We start from the raw sequence: 13,807 nt of genomic DNA, 5'->3' as shown, positions 1-13,807 counted from the left end.
TGTTATATCACTATCACACATTTGCCAATATCAATTTTTCCTCATTATTTACTCGTCACTGTAGTATCAAAATACTTACAGAAGCACGGACGGATAATGATTTACCCTTTAATCTGTCACACTCCGAGTAGTTATTTTTAAGGTTTTAAACATCATCAGTGAAATCAAACAAACTATTTACAATTTCCCTCTGCAGACAATTGAATTACAACAAAATACAAAATACAATGCACCTTTTTTTGCTATAAACGATTTTGTGAATACGGCAGTAGAAAGAAATGTTACTGAAACATTATCTTACATAAAATAGTTTGAATACTCTACCTAGATAATACCCAGAAAAAGTATTTAAAAAGTTACTATTTTGTAATCTTACTTCGTTTTAAAACCTCAATAATAAAAATGTAATTTTAAATGTAAAAACAATCTTTCAAATTTCATGTTTTATTTTTTTCCAAGAATGGACAGACTGCGTTACATATAGCTGCACAGAACAATAGCCAGAAAGTTGTTACCTTTTTATTAAACAGAGACTGTGATCCAAACATAACAAATGTTAAGGTAAGAATCAGTTAAAAAAAGCCATCATTATATTTATCATCAAATTTCCGTGACCAATACTTACCGTACGCACTCCAGCTTTTCAATGGTTCCTGCATTAAACGTGACTTCATGATTTAAAATCGATATATTTGTATTGAGATACTTTTCGATTACTCGCCCCGCTAGTCAATGGTGTCCAATAAACGTGAGAAAGTGCTTCGTCTGTATATCATGTTTAGTATACATTGTTACTTATTCATTCAAGATAGAATCAATGACACATGTATACTTACCGTTTTTCCTTTCTTACCCGTTGTCATAATTTGTTTTGCCCGTTCTTTTCTTTTCTAAATTGAATAGGTATTTGGTCGTCTTCTCTTTATCTTATTTTTGCAGAAACTGTTTTATTTATATCATATTTCTTAATTCTATTATCGATTTCTAAATGTTGTCACATGCTTTATTTGATTCTTTCGATTGATGTTTCAAGCTATTTTTGTTCTTCTTAATCAATGACTTTTTTTTGTTTTGATAAATGGTTTAGTTTTTGACTAATTTCCGTAATAAGATATTAAATCTTTGATTGTGTTGCATCCCACCACACTTGACTGATCTTAAATCGATCCTTACTTGTAACCCAATATTCCCAAAACGTTTTAAATGCATTAAAAAATTCATTTGTTTTAATTGTTTTCAGATTCATAATCAACATTCCCGGTGCCGTTTCGAAATCATCTAATTTTATTATTGAGTTATCTATGTCATGCACATTTAAGGGAAATGTGATTATACGTCTGTTTGAAATATTGCGGCTGAGCATAATGTATGAAGGTAGTGCATGCATTTTTTCTATTTTTTTGTTTTTCTTATTTACATAAAACGCTTAATTCTATCCAAATTTGAGTTAAGGTTTTTAACGTCCAGTATAAGACCACTTGCTCGTTATATCCATACAGGTAAGTGTTGTTGTTCAAACGCTCAATTAAAATTTCGTAGTTTAGGAGTAAGCCGCCATCTTGTTAATACAAAATAGTCAACAAAATGAAAAAAAAGTCAAATATTCAAATATTCATAATTGTGTGTTCAGATTAAAGTATCTGTACAAATTGGGTGCACATTTTGTACTGTTTTTTTTTTCTTAGGCTTAAATGTCATTCTTCTGAAAACTTTTGATATTTGATTAATGCAAAATAATCTAAAATGAAATAACATTACCTCAAAAATATCATTTAAATTACGTACTTTCAAATTTGAGGCGTACAAGAAACGGAATAATCTTCATCCTTCCAGTATTCATTCATATGACGTCAAGTTAATACATCACACTCTTTAAAGATGTAAAAGTTATTGGTAATTAATACATTATAAAAGCCTAATACATTTTTCAATGTCTTTCTATTATTTATGAGAACAGAATTGACAGATATTTGTTTGTTTTTGGTGTTTTTCTTTCATCTCAGTTTGGTAAAACCTTTTTTTCTGGCTTCTGTAGCGCGCATGAATGTATCACAATTAAGGTTACGAAAATAGTGTCAGGAGCATGGTGTATCGAAGTGTAAACAAAAAAATGCTAATGGACCAACCAAGTTCCAGTATTTGCTGATATGCAAATCATATCAGAATTATGGTAGTATATAATCCAAATAATAAAAAAAACAAGTTGTAACTGTTAAACAAAGGACGCAGATAGATTCATGACGAAATTGTATTTTATGTGTTTGTACATCTTACTTTACTGAACATCCTTGTTGCTTACAATTATCTATATTTATAATGAACTTGGCTTAGTAGTTTCAGTGGAAAATGTTAGTAAAAATTACTAATTGTATAAGAATTGTTAAAAATTTACAATAAAAGACAATCGATATTTAGGGGGTCAATTATTTATTTTGGTCATGATGACTTATTTTTAGGTCTTATTTTGTTGTACATTATTGCTGTTTACAGTTTATCTCTGTCTATAATAGTATTCAAGATAATAACAAAAAACAGCAAAATTTCCATAAAATAACCAATTCAGGGGCAGGAACCTTACAACGGGTTGTCCGATCCATCTGAAAAATTTCAGGGCATACAGATCTTCACCTGATCAACAATTGAACCCAAGTCAGATTTGCTCTAAATGCTTTGGTTTTTGAGTTATAACCCAAAAACTACATTTTACTCCCTATATTCTATTTTAAGACCTGGCGGTCATCGGAGTTGGATGGCCGAGTCATCGGACACATTTTTACTAAATACCCCAAAGATGATTGTGGCCAATTTAAGAATAATTTGGCCCAGTAGTTTCAGTTTAAAATGTTAGTAAACATTAACATATTTTTGAAAATTGTTAAAAATTGACTATTCAGGACATAAATCCTTAGGGGGTCATTTGACCATTTTGGTAATTTTGATTTATGTTTAGGTCTTACTATGTTGTACATTTTTGCTGTTACAGTTTATCTCTATCTATAATAGTATTCAAGCTAATAAAAAAACAGCATAATTTCCTTAAAATTACCAATTGAGGGGCACCAATCCAACAACAGGTTGTCCGATTCATCTGAAAAATTTCAGGGCAGATAGATCCTGACCTGATAAACAATTTTACCCATTGTCAGATTTGCTCTAAATGATTTGTTTTTTTAGTTATAGCCAACAAATGCATTTTACCCCTATGTTCTATTTTAAGCCATGGCGGCCATCGTGGTTGTTTGGCCGGGTCACTGGACACATTTGTTTAAACTAGATACAAGAATGATGATTGTGGCCAAGTTTGCTTTAACTTAACCAGTACACAGGCAAATTTTGCTCACGTGAATTTCACGTGAATCTCATTTCACGTGAATTTCACATAAATTTCACGTTAATTTCACGTGAATTTCACATGAATTTCATGTGAAGTGACTTCACGTGAAATTCACGTTAACTTTTTACGTGAATTTCACGTGAAGAGATTTCACGTGAAATTCACATTAAATTTTCACGTGAATTTCACGTGAAATTATTTCACATGAATTTCACGTAAAAATTTCACGTGAATTTCACGTGAAAAAATAAGAATGGTGTCTAAGTTATAAAAAATTAACTGAAAATCAAAAATTTTCTCAACATCTCATACCTTGTATTATATGTATCATATATTCCCTGGGAATCTATTTAATTTTTAAAATTCTAATTTCACGTGAAATTCATGTGAAAATATTCATGTTATATTCACGTGAAAAATTTCACGTTAAATTTACGTGAAAAATTTCACCTGAAATTAACATGAATCAAAACCCCTGTGAAAGTTATGTTTCATTTTATCTGAATTAAACCATGAGTTAATAAGACAAATTTAAATTTATTGAGTTAAATTTATGCAATTATGAGAAACAAATTCACCTGAATTTTACACATACTATTATTCATTCCAATTTCCTTTTTGCAAAATTGAATCATTTCAAAGCTGTTATTCTTTGTGTCTCAAGAAGTACATCAATGTAAATGATTAATATTTATCCTTTCTTAAGCATGAATTACCTCCCTTGATAATGGGTTAGATGCAACTACAAAAACATGTTGGTTTTGAATTATATTTTCTATCACTGTTTATATATATATATATCTAGTAGAGTCATTAAATTGGAATTTTGTATACATGTGTATCTTTTATTTGAATTTCTTATGGGAATTGTTTTCCAATCAATGTAGGAAAATAGTTTCAGAAAAAAAGGCAAAGTAAATAAAGTTGCAATTATTGACAGATATGGGTCCAGGATATTGAAAAAGTGTGAGAAGACTTGTAAAAAGAAAAGGTACCGTGGGAATGTGGTAAATCCCCCCCATCCCCTTTTTCCCATAAAATCTGCTTAAGAACTGATTTCAAATTTTTAATTATCTTTTTAACTTTATTTATAATGAATAAATTTATGGTCTTTAATATACAGTGTCTTAGATGGATTAGTAGGCTGTTTATTGTCTTCTATTTGGACAGGTTGTTGTCTCTTTGACAATTGTTTTCCATTCTAAGTTTTATGTATGTTATGAAAACTAATTGACTGACAGTAAAATATTATTTCAGAGGCGGATTTAGGGGTGGACCTTTTTGGGAGAAAAAAATTGGTTGCTTATATAGGGAATCAATGAAGCGTGGCTTGGGCGGGCCCCCTCTTAGGCAGTCAGTGGTCCCCCACTTATGAAAATTTCTGGATCTGCCCTTGTATTTGAAAGCTATGTATGGTAAATGAATTGCTAATTGGACAAGGCTGGGTTATTTCTCATTGAATTAAAGTTAAACATTTATCTTTATATATATATTATTTTACATAATGAAATCACAGTCATAATCTGTAATTATGCTAACTAATGATCACTAATATAACAGTCCCTTAGTCATTAATTGAAATTATAGTTAAATAAGTTATTATATTTTATAAATTAAAGGGTGTTATTAAAGGGTTGTCCATGTGGAGGTGCTCCTTTGTAAAGGATGCTAATAAACAAAATAATTATTTATATGTTCCAAGAATTTGTATAGTATATATTAAAAGAAGGGGGATACCTTTTTTTTATATGGAGAAATGCTTTGACCATCAGCAAAATATCCGCCAATCTCTAGTCCGGATTCGGATTTTTTAAAACGCTTGAAAGATACAGATTATGACGCGTTTTGAAGAGAAGGACGCAGCCGATTGTCAACAACAATAGTATTTGTTTTGGCTAATTTAACAAGACAACCAATATCAAGGAGCTATGAATAGTAATAAATACTCGAGAATATACTACAGGTAACTCAAACAAATGATTTAATAGTGCAGGAATAAACAGAAATCTGCAATGACTGAATGTTTTCATCTTCGACTTGCTAGCAGTAACTGAAATCCAGCACAAATACCTAATCTGGTGAACACTCTTATTCTGCAGGTGGCTGTACCTCACTTTTTACATTAGATACCATTTAACGTCATATCATAAGGAAAACAATTGTGTTGATTTCTCTTAATCAAACATATTTGGATAACAATTTATAGAAAACTACCACAAGGGCCAGGGGATTTCCAGTTAGGGGAGGGAAATGTTCCCATACATTTTTGTAAGTCTTGAACTGGCAAAATGGTATGAATCAATAACCATGATAACTACAACAAGATGATACAATATAAAAAAGATGTGGAATTGATTGTCAATGAGACAACTCTCCACAAGACACCAAATGACACAGAAAGTAACAGCTTAAGGTCACTGTACAGCCTTCAACAATAAGCAAAGCCAATATCACATACTCAGCTACATTTACATGTATGGGAGGCAGGGTTGGCAAAGTATAACCCGCCCGGGTTTTACTGGGGCGGGAAAACCCGGGTATTCCCGGATGTAAACATAATGTGGGAGGACAACTGTTTTAGAATATTTATGAACTTTACAAAAGAAATGCATACGCAAAGGAACATGCATTAACAAAACATGTAAATGTGAAAAAATACGACGTTCTTATTAAAATCAAGTGTCACCTTTGGCGAGAGTAAAAAAAATAGAATTCACGGATATACAATTAAGCAAATATTTAATTTCAATTGTTCGCTTATTCACTTTATCATCGGCCTTCTATTTTGTAATAATAACAATTTGTATAACTAAAAATAAAGATTTTGATAAATGTTTGTTTAAATTTAACCAATATGATCCCAAAACGTATGATCAGCTGGACCGTACGCGTACACTCATACGGTCCGACCGTACGAGTATACGTATACGGTCCGGACCGTACGCGTACGGTCCAAATACTCATATGGTCCGGAACATCGTAAAAATAAAAATAGGTTTATATATATCTTAAAAATGTATTGCATTTGTGTTTTATAAATGAATTCTCTTTAAAATTCAGGCCAGTATTCTATATTACCAAGTATTGCCCAGTATTACTCAGTAAAACCCGGGTTTTCCCAGTATTTCCCACTGGGCTGGGCAATACTCATAAAACCCGGGTTTTTGCCAACCCTGATGGGAGGTCCCAAAATCACAAATGTGCATGTAAAAAATTAAAACAAGAAAACTAATGGCAGAATTAATAAACAAAAAAAATGAACAAAAAACAAATATCATTATGTAACAAACAAAGCAACAAAGAAGAACCACTGAATTACAGGCTCCTGACCTGGGACTGGCACATACATATACAGAAAGTGGGAGGGGGGGGAGGGTTAAACATCACCCTTATTATAGATATTTTTATTTTAGATTATGACAAGCAGTAACAAGTTTACAAATGAAGCTCTAAATATTCTGTTCAGAAAAAATAACTTCAGATGTTTTATTTTTGCAGAGCTATGTACTAAGTTCATGCAAATAATCAGTTTATTTCTTTTTTTGGGGTTATATGTATATATGCTTGAAGATATTGATCTGATTATTATGATTTATCATGGTTATTGTATAGTTTTTCCATGACAAGTTGCATATCAAGTGTAACATTTGTTTCAGTTCAGACTATTTTATTTTAGCAGAAACTGATCTGGAATTATGGTCCAAAACAAGCATTTTTCATGTTTCATGGCAATAAATTGTGTATGTGTAGGATCTCTATAAAATTGTACCACTTTGTACATGTAGCATTGTAAGTTCCATACCTCAAAAGGAAGATTTGGATTACTTTTTGGGGTAATGGACTAAACCTTTTTATAATTATGGGTAAAAAACAAGGATTTCTGGTATCCAAACATTAAACCCTTGAATAATATACATGTACATTGTGCACCATTTGTATATGTTCATCTGAACGAATATATAGATATAAGAAGATATGGTATTATTTCCCATCACCCAAGATTAAATGACATAGAGGTTAACATATTATAAAACTACAGGTCACAGTACATCCTTCAACAATGAGCAAATCCCATACAGTGTACCTTTCTATGGATCTCTATGAAATTGAGCCTCAGGGTTCGATACCAAAGTGGTAAAAAAATAAGATCAAAGGGGTTTATTATTGAAGTGTAAGGGAAAATTGTATAAAAATCAATTTCAAATGGTAAAAATTTGAAAACTAATTTAATAATGACAAAAAGGGGGAGGGTCTTCAGTTACTTTTGTAAGACTACAATCATGACAATGAATGGGATGACCTGCTTTTAGTTATTGTGCCAAATTTAATCAAACTTTGCCTCAATCATTTAAAGGGTATCTAATGCTATTAATTGTGATTTTTAAAACAACAGTGAAGACAGGTGAGCGACACAGGCTCGACACAGGCTCATGATATTTGATACATGTAGATAATTAGTACAATTCCAAGTCTAATACAAATAGAAAGAAATTCATGGATATTATAATCTAATTGTTTGCAAAACTCTTTGAATATTATTGTGTCCACATGCTAAATACTGTTTTCTCCCTTTCAGCAATATAACAAGGAATGGACAGAGGAGTTGACTATGGATAATGACTGATACTGGAATGAAGGAACCTATATGCAGGGTCAAATGATTCAATGCCTGACAGTCCATTTTTATATGTACATAAAATGTATGTTGACAGCCAATGGTAAGTATTAATCTTCATCATACATGTACAAATGTATATACAATGATTGTATGTGCATCTCTGAGACTTACATTTCGCTGTTGTGTGGCTTCATTTCTGACCAGAGACTGATAATAATTAGATTAAATCCTTTATTTTATCTTCAAATATTATGTACTACACACCTACTTTTGCATACATGTAGGTACTATTTCTGTACTAAAATATGCAGTACTGGAAATTTACTTTAATTAGTACCTATGCAAAAGTAGCTGTGTAGTAACTACATATATGTACTTAATGACTTGCATTCATTTAACTTGTAATAATTATGATGCAGCATCCAACAAAAAGTGAGCTTTTCTCATCCCTTGGCGTCCGTAGTCTGTAAACTTATACAAAAATCTTCTCCTCTGAAACTACTGGGCCAAATTTAACCAAACTTGGCCACAATTATCATTGGGGTATCTAGTTTAAAAAATGTGCCCAATGACCCAGCCAACCAACCAAGATGGCCACCATGGCTAAAAATAGAACATGGGGGTAAAATGTAGATTTTGGCTGATATCTAGTATATAGTGATAAACTGTAAACAGCAATAATGTTCAGCAAAGTAAGATATACAAATAAGTCAACATGACAAAAATGACCATCAATTGACTCCTTAAGGAGTTATTGCCCTTTATAGTCAATTTTGAACAATTTACATTAATTTGGTAAACTTACTTGTGTAAATTTTTTAAAAATATTTTCCTTTGTAACTAAACATTGCTAAAGGTCCAAGTTTATTATAGAGAAAATTGTAAGTAGCAAGAATGTTCAGTAAAGTAAGATCTACAAACACATTACAATCACCAAAACACAATTTTGTCATCAATCCATCTGTGTCCTTTGTTTAATATGCACATAGACCAAGGTGAGCACAAGTTACCTTGTATGCTGACTATTAAGTATGGGCTTTGCACATTTGTGAAGGCTGTACGGTGACCTATAGTTGTTAATGTCTGTGTCATTTTGGTCTCTTGTGGACAGTTGTCTCATTGGCAATCATACCACATCTTCTTTTTTATACTTAATGATGATTGTGTACATGTATATCTATGAATTCTGTCAGATTGTGGTATTAAAAAAGTTTTGAGTGTTTAGCACATATATATAGAATGTCATTGGAGTTTAGATTAATTTGATTTCTGATAATGGCAGAGTGTTTTGAATATTAATGACATTGCTTCATAGTGCTGATCAGATTACCTTTAATTGATTACAGGTATATACAATGTACATGTACATGTTCACTGCTACTTTTGCAGGTACTATTTCTGTTCTATAAAATTATAGTACTGGACATTCTGTACATGTATTTTACAGTACTTGTCTATTTCAAATTTCTTAAAGTTATGATTTTCCAACATGGAATATTGTGATCACTGTGGGTATTATTTCTATACCAAATTTTATTATTTCTATACCAATTATTTTAGTACAAAAATACAGTACCTAAAATTACAATAATTTTAAAGTTACAAAATAGTACTGAATATTAAAAGTGGATTTCCAGTAATACATATTTTTGGTACAGTCTCAGAAATAGTACCTAGCAGTCTATGCAAAAGTAGAGGTGTACATTTTTTTTGTATATGAATAGAATTTAATTCTTGAAGATTGAAAATTTTTAGTAAATTAAAAATAAGGAGATGTGGTAGGATTGCCAATAAAAAAATGATCATGATCAGCCATGTTCAACATGAAGGGGATGCAAGCACTTTTAGGCCACTTTTATTATGACCTTCAACGATGAACAGAACAATACAACTGTTAATGATCCTGACAAAATGTGCAACAGTTCAATCTAGAAAACTAGTACTAGTCATTTTGCTAGTGATGTTCACTTATTGGTTGTAAAAATAAATCCATTGTTTTCTCTGTTAACGTTGCAGTCTGTGCCAAACTGACTAGGGTTTGTCTGACCGAAAGAGAAATTTGATTTTTTTCCTCTATTATGTCTGTATTTCAACCAAAAAATCTAAAAATGTCTGTGAGTGTCTGACCTAATTATCCGATTCACTGCTCTTGGCAAATATTTTTTACAACAGTTGGTTGTGTGAATTTGACATATATATCTAAGGTAAATGAATTTCCAGTTGTATTCCTATTTTTTTATTTGGAAAACATTTATCAGGTTCAGGGCTTATATATTTATAATAATTAATCATGTTAATGGAATTTAAATTTTAACAATTACATATTTGTAGCTCCCAAGATGTAAGTGGAAGTGAAGCTATACAATAAATGAATGAATTGATTAGATATACATGTAGAGGAGACTCTAGATCAACAGTACATGTAACTTAAACTGGTATGTATTTGTTACAGTATTTGTAGTCAAAATGGTATATAACAAAGATGCAGAATCCTGTCATGCCTGTGCAAATTTAAAAAGGAGTCTACACAAACTGACAAAATAAAAAAAATACTATCAATCAACAGATCAATGGTAAAGTTAATCTGCTATATACATGTATGGAATTAGGCATTTAGTTACCATTTTTCAGTCCATATAAATTTATGAGAATATAATTTTATTATCTGTATTTCCTAGGATTTCAATTCTTATTTCATATTAATATTCCCATGTGTTATGCTTGTTGTTTGAGGAAAATTATCAAAAGAGCTTGACCAAGATTAAACAATTACTGGTATCATGAATCATGCCATTTTTGTCTTGTCTGCAACTGATTGTATAGTGTACATGTCTGTCTGGGCAGGGTTCATCTTACCATGACCTGATATTCATGGTTCATTGGTCAATAATAAGTTTCATATTTTGGTCTGTTTGTTGTATACTATATACAAGCTATAATTAATTAAGAGATCAACTAAATTTGGTGTAGGTAATGATTGCAAGGTGCACATGTCTGTCTGCCTTGGTTTTTCTGACCTTGGACTTGGTATTATTTGCTTGACAGTATTTGTTTTATGGGTCATTGTAAAGATTGTTGCCAATCTTTAATTTAAAACAATATCTTTGGTTTCTGGATATTAAATAATGACTAAACAACTTTTAAAAGTATCAGAGATTATTATTATCAATAATAATAAATACAGGTAAATGAAATACAATATGTTAAAACGTTTGAATGTGTTTTTCGTGTATGCGTTATTACCTCTTGTATTCTTTCAAGCTCGGTTCAAATTGGTTTCGTTATAAGAAAAGTCCGGTTTTTATATGACCGCAAAATTTGAAAAAATTTTCGTCGTATATTGCTATCACGTTGGCGTCTGCGTCATCGTCGTCGTCCAAATACTTTTAGTTTTCGCACTCTAACTTTAGTAAAAGTGAATAGAAATCTTTGAAATTTTAACACAAGGTTTATGACCACAAAATGAAGGTTGGTATTGATTTTGGGAGTGTTGGTCCCAACATTTCAGGAATTAGGGGCCAAAAAGGGCCCAAATAAGCATTTTTCTTGGTTTTCGCACCATAAAGTTAGTATAAGTAAATAGAAATCTATGAAATTTAAACACAAGGTTTATGACCATAAAAGGAAGGTTGGTATTGATTTTGGGAGTTTTGGTCCAAACAGAATAAGGGGCCCAAAGGGTCCAAAATTAAACTTTGTTTGATTTCATCAAAATTGAATAATTGGGGTTCTTTGATATGCCGATTCTAACTGTGTATGTAGATTCTTTACTTTTGGTCCCGTTTTCAAATTGGTCTACATTAAGGTCCAAAGGGTCCAAAATTAAACTTAGTTTGATTTTGACAAAAAATGAATGGGTTGGGTTCTTTGATATGCTGAATCTAAAAATGTACTTAGATTCTTGATTATTGGCCCAGTTTTCAAGTTGATCCAAATCGGGGTCCAAAATTAAACTTTGTTTGATTTCATCAAAAATTGAATAAATGGGGTTCTTTGATATGCCAAATCTAACTGTGTATGTAGATTCTTCATTTTTGGTCCTGTTTTCAAATTGGTCTACATTAAAGTCCAAAGGGTCCAAAATTAAACTTAGTTTGATTTTAACAAAAATTGAAATCTTGGGGTTTTTTGATATGCTGAATCCAAACATGTACTTAGATTTTTGATTATGGGCCCAGTTTTCAAGTTGGTCCAAATCAGGATCTAAAATTATTATATTAAGTATTGTGCAATAGCAAGTCTTTTCAATTGCACAGTATTGCGCAATGTCAAGAAATATCTAATTGCACAATATTGCACAATATTGTGAAATAGCTAATTATTTTTTTTAATTAGAGTTATCTTTCTTTGTCCAGAATAGTAAGCAAGAAATATCTAACTAAATGCACAATATTGTGCAATAGCAATAATTTTTTTTAATTGGAGTTATCTTTCTTTGTTCAGAATCAACTTAAATCTTTGTTATATACAATATACAATGTATATTCACTTTTTACTACCAACTGATAAATTGAAATAATCTTTACCATTCAGTGATAACAAGCAGTTTTTTTACATCTTAATATTTTATGATGTATTTAAATGAGTAGTTATTGTTGCAAACTCCATTAGAAATTTTAATTGAGATTAGTTTTGGAATAAGGGAAAGGGGGATGTGATTAAAAAAATTGGGTTCAATTTTTCTCATTTGAAATTTCATAAATAAAAAGAAAATTTCTTCAAACATTTTTTTGAGAGGATTAATATTCAACAGCATAGTGAATTGCTCTAAGAGAAAATAAAAATTTTAAGTTCATTAGAACACATTCATTCTGTGTCAGAAACCTAACGCTGTGTCAACTATTTAATCACAATCCAAATTTAGAGCTGAATCCAGCTTGAATGTTGTGTCCATACTTGCCCCAACCGTTCAGGGTTCAACCTCTGCGGTCGTATTAAGCTACGCCCTGCGGAGCATCTGGTTATAGTTCTTAGCACACCTTATCCTTGCGTGTAAGAATATAGTTCCTTACCGGTCAAGGTTTATCATGTAAATAACTGTCAGTACGTACATAAAAATGAATTATAAAGAAAGCAAGCATGATTTCGTACGTCTCGACACCGATTTAACAATATAAAGCATGTTAATACAAGTAACTAAAGAAATGTAAGGTTCATAACAAGCTAGAAAACAAAGATGCTATTCGAACGCCACATGTTGGCGGAATTTCGTAACGTTAAATCGGCAACTGTCAAATTTGCCGGTAACGACGTAACGTTTACAAAAAGGTACTGCCGCGATAATTAACGTTCACAACAGTCATGATTGGTTATGTTAACTGGGTAAATAATAATCACCATCAAATCACCAATTGATCATGTCAAAGCTTAAAATAAATTACAGTTATCTCCTTTTATAAGTTTGATAAATCATTGGAGATTAAACATGTTAAATTGATGTAATCTTTTTTGCTTGACTACAAATACAAACATGCTGATTTTGTTATATTACAGGAACTGTAGGAAGTATTCCAATGTCTGATTGCTAAGTATGCATTACAGGATTTTATTATTGGAGCAACATCTTAGGATGATAAGTGCAAATGTATAAAGGAATCCTTGGGAACAAAACGCAATTATATGCAGAAGAGGAGTCTTAAACATTATTAACAGAGTCAAAGTAGTGGTGTATTCAAGAAGTGTAAACCAACTGGAATTAACTATTGTGTATATTTTTTCAACCTCAAGTACTTTCAGAATTATAATACAATTCAAATTATTGTGTCAACACACATGTTACAGTAAAAAATGAAAACGTTTTAAAATGAATTTTATATAAAAAATGAAATAACAATTTTTTTTAGCTTATTGTGCAG

At 31.2% G+C, this 13,807-nt stretch overlaps 1 long non-coding RNA gene across 1 annotated transcript; it reads left to right on the top strand.

Moving 5' to 3' along the window:
• Positions 1-5,141: 5,141 nt before the first annotated feature.
• Positions 5,142-13,715, top strand: LOC134695008 (uncharacterized). The gene is made up of 4 exons (XR_010102671.1): positions 5,142-5,297; positions 7,911-8,052; positions 10,284-10,387; positions 13,446-13,715. It is a non-coding gene; the product is annotated as an uncharacterized LOC134695008 (long non-coding RNA).
• Positions 13,716-13,807: the final 92 nt, after the last annotated feature.

This window comes from Mytilus trossulus, chromosome 13 (assembly GCF_036588685.1).
Source record: "Mytilus trossulus isolate FHL-02 chromosome 13, PNRI_Mtr1.1.1.hap1, whole genome shotgun sequence".
NCBI classification, from domain to species: Eukaryota; Metazoa; Mollusca; class Bivalvia; order Mytilida; family Mytilidae; genus Mytilus; species Mytilus trossulus.
This window is presented reverse-complemented; position numbering and strand designations above follow the sequence as displayed.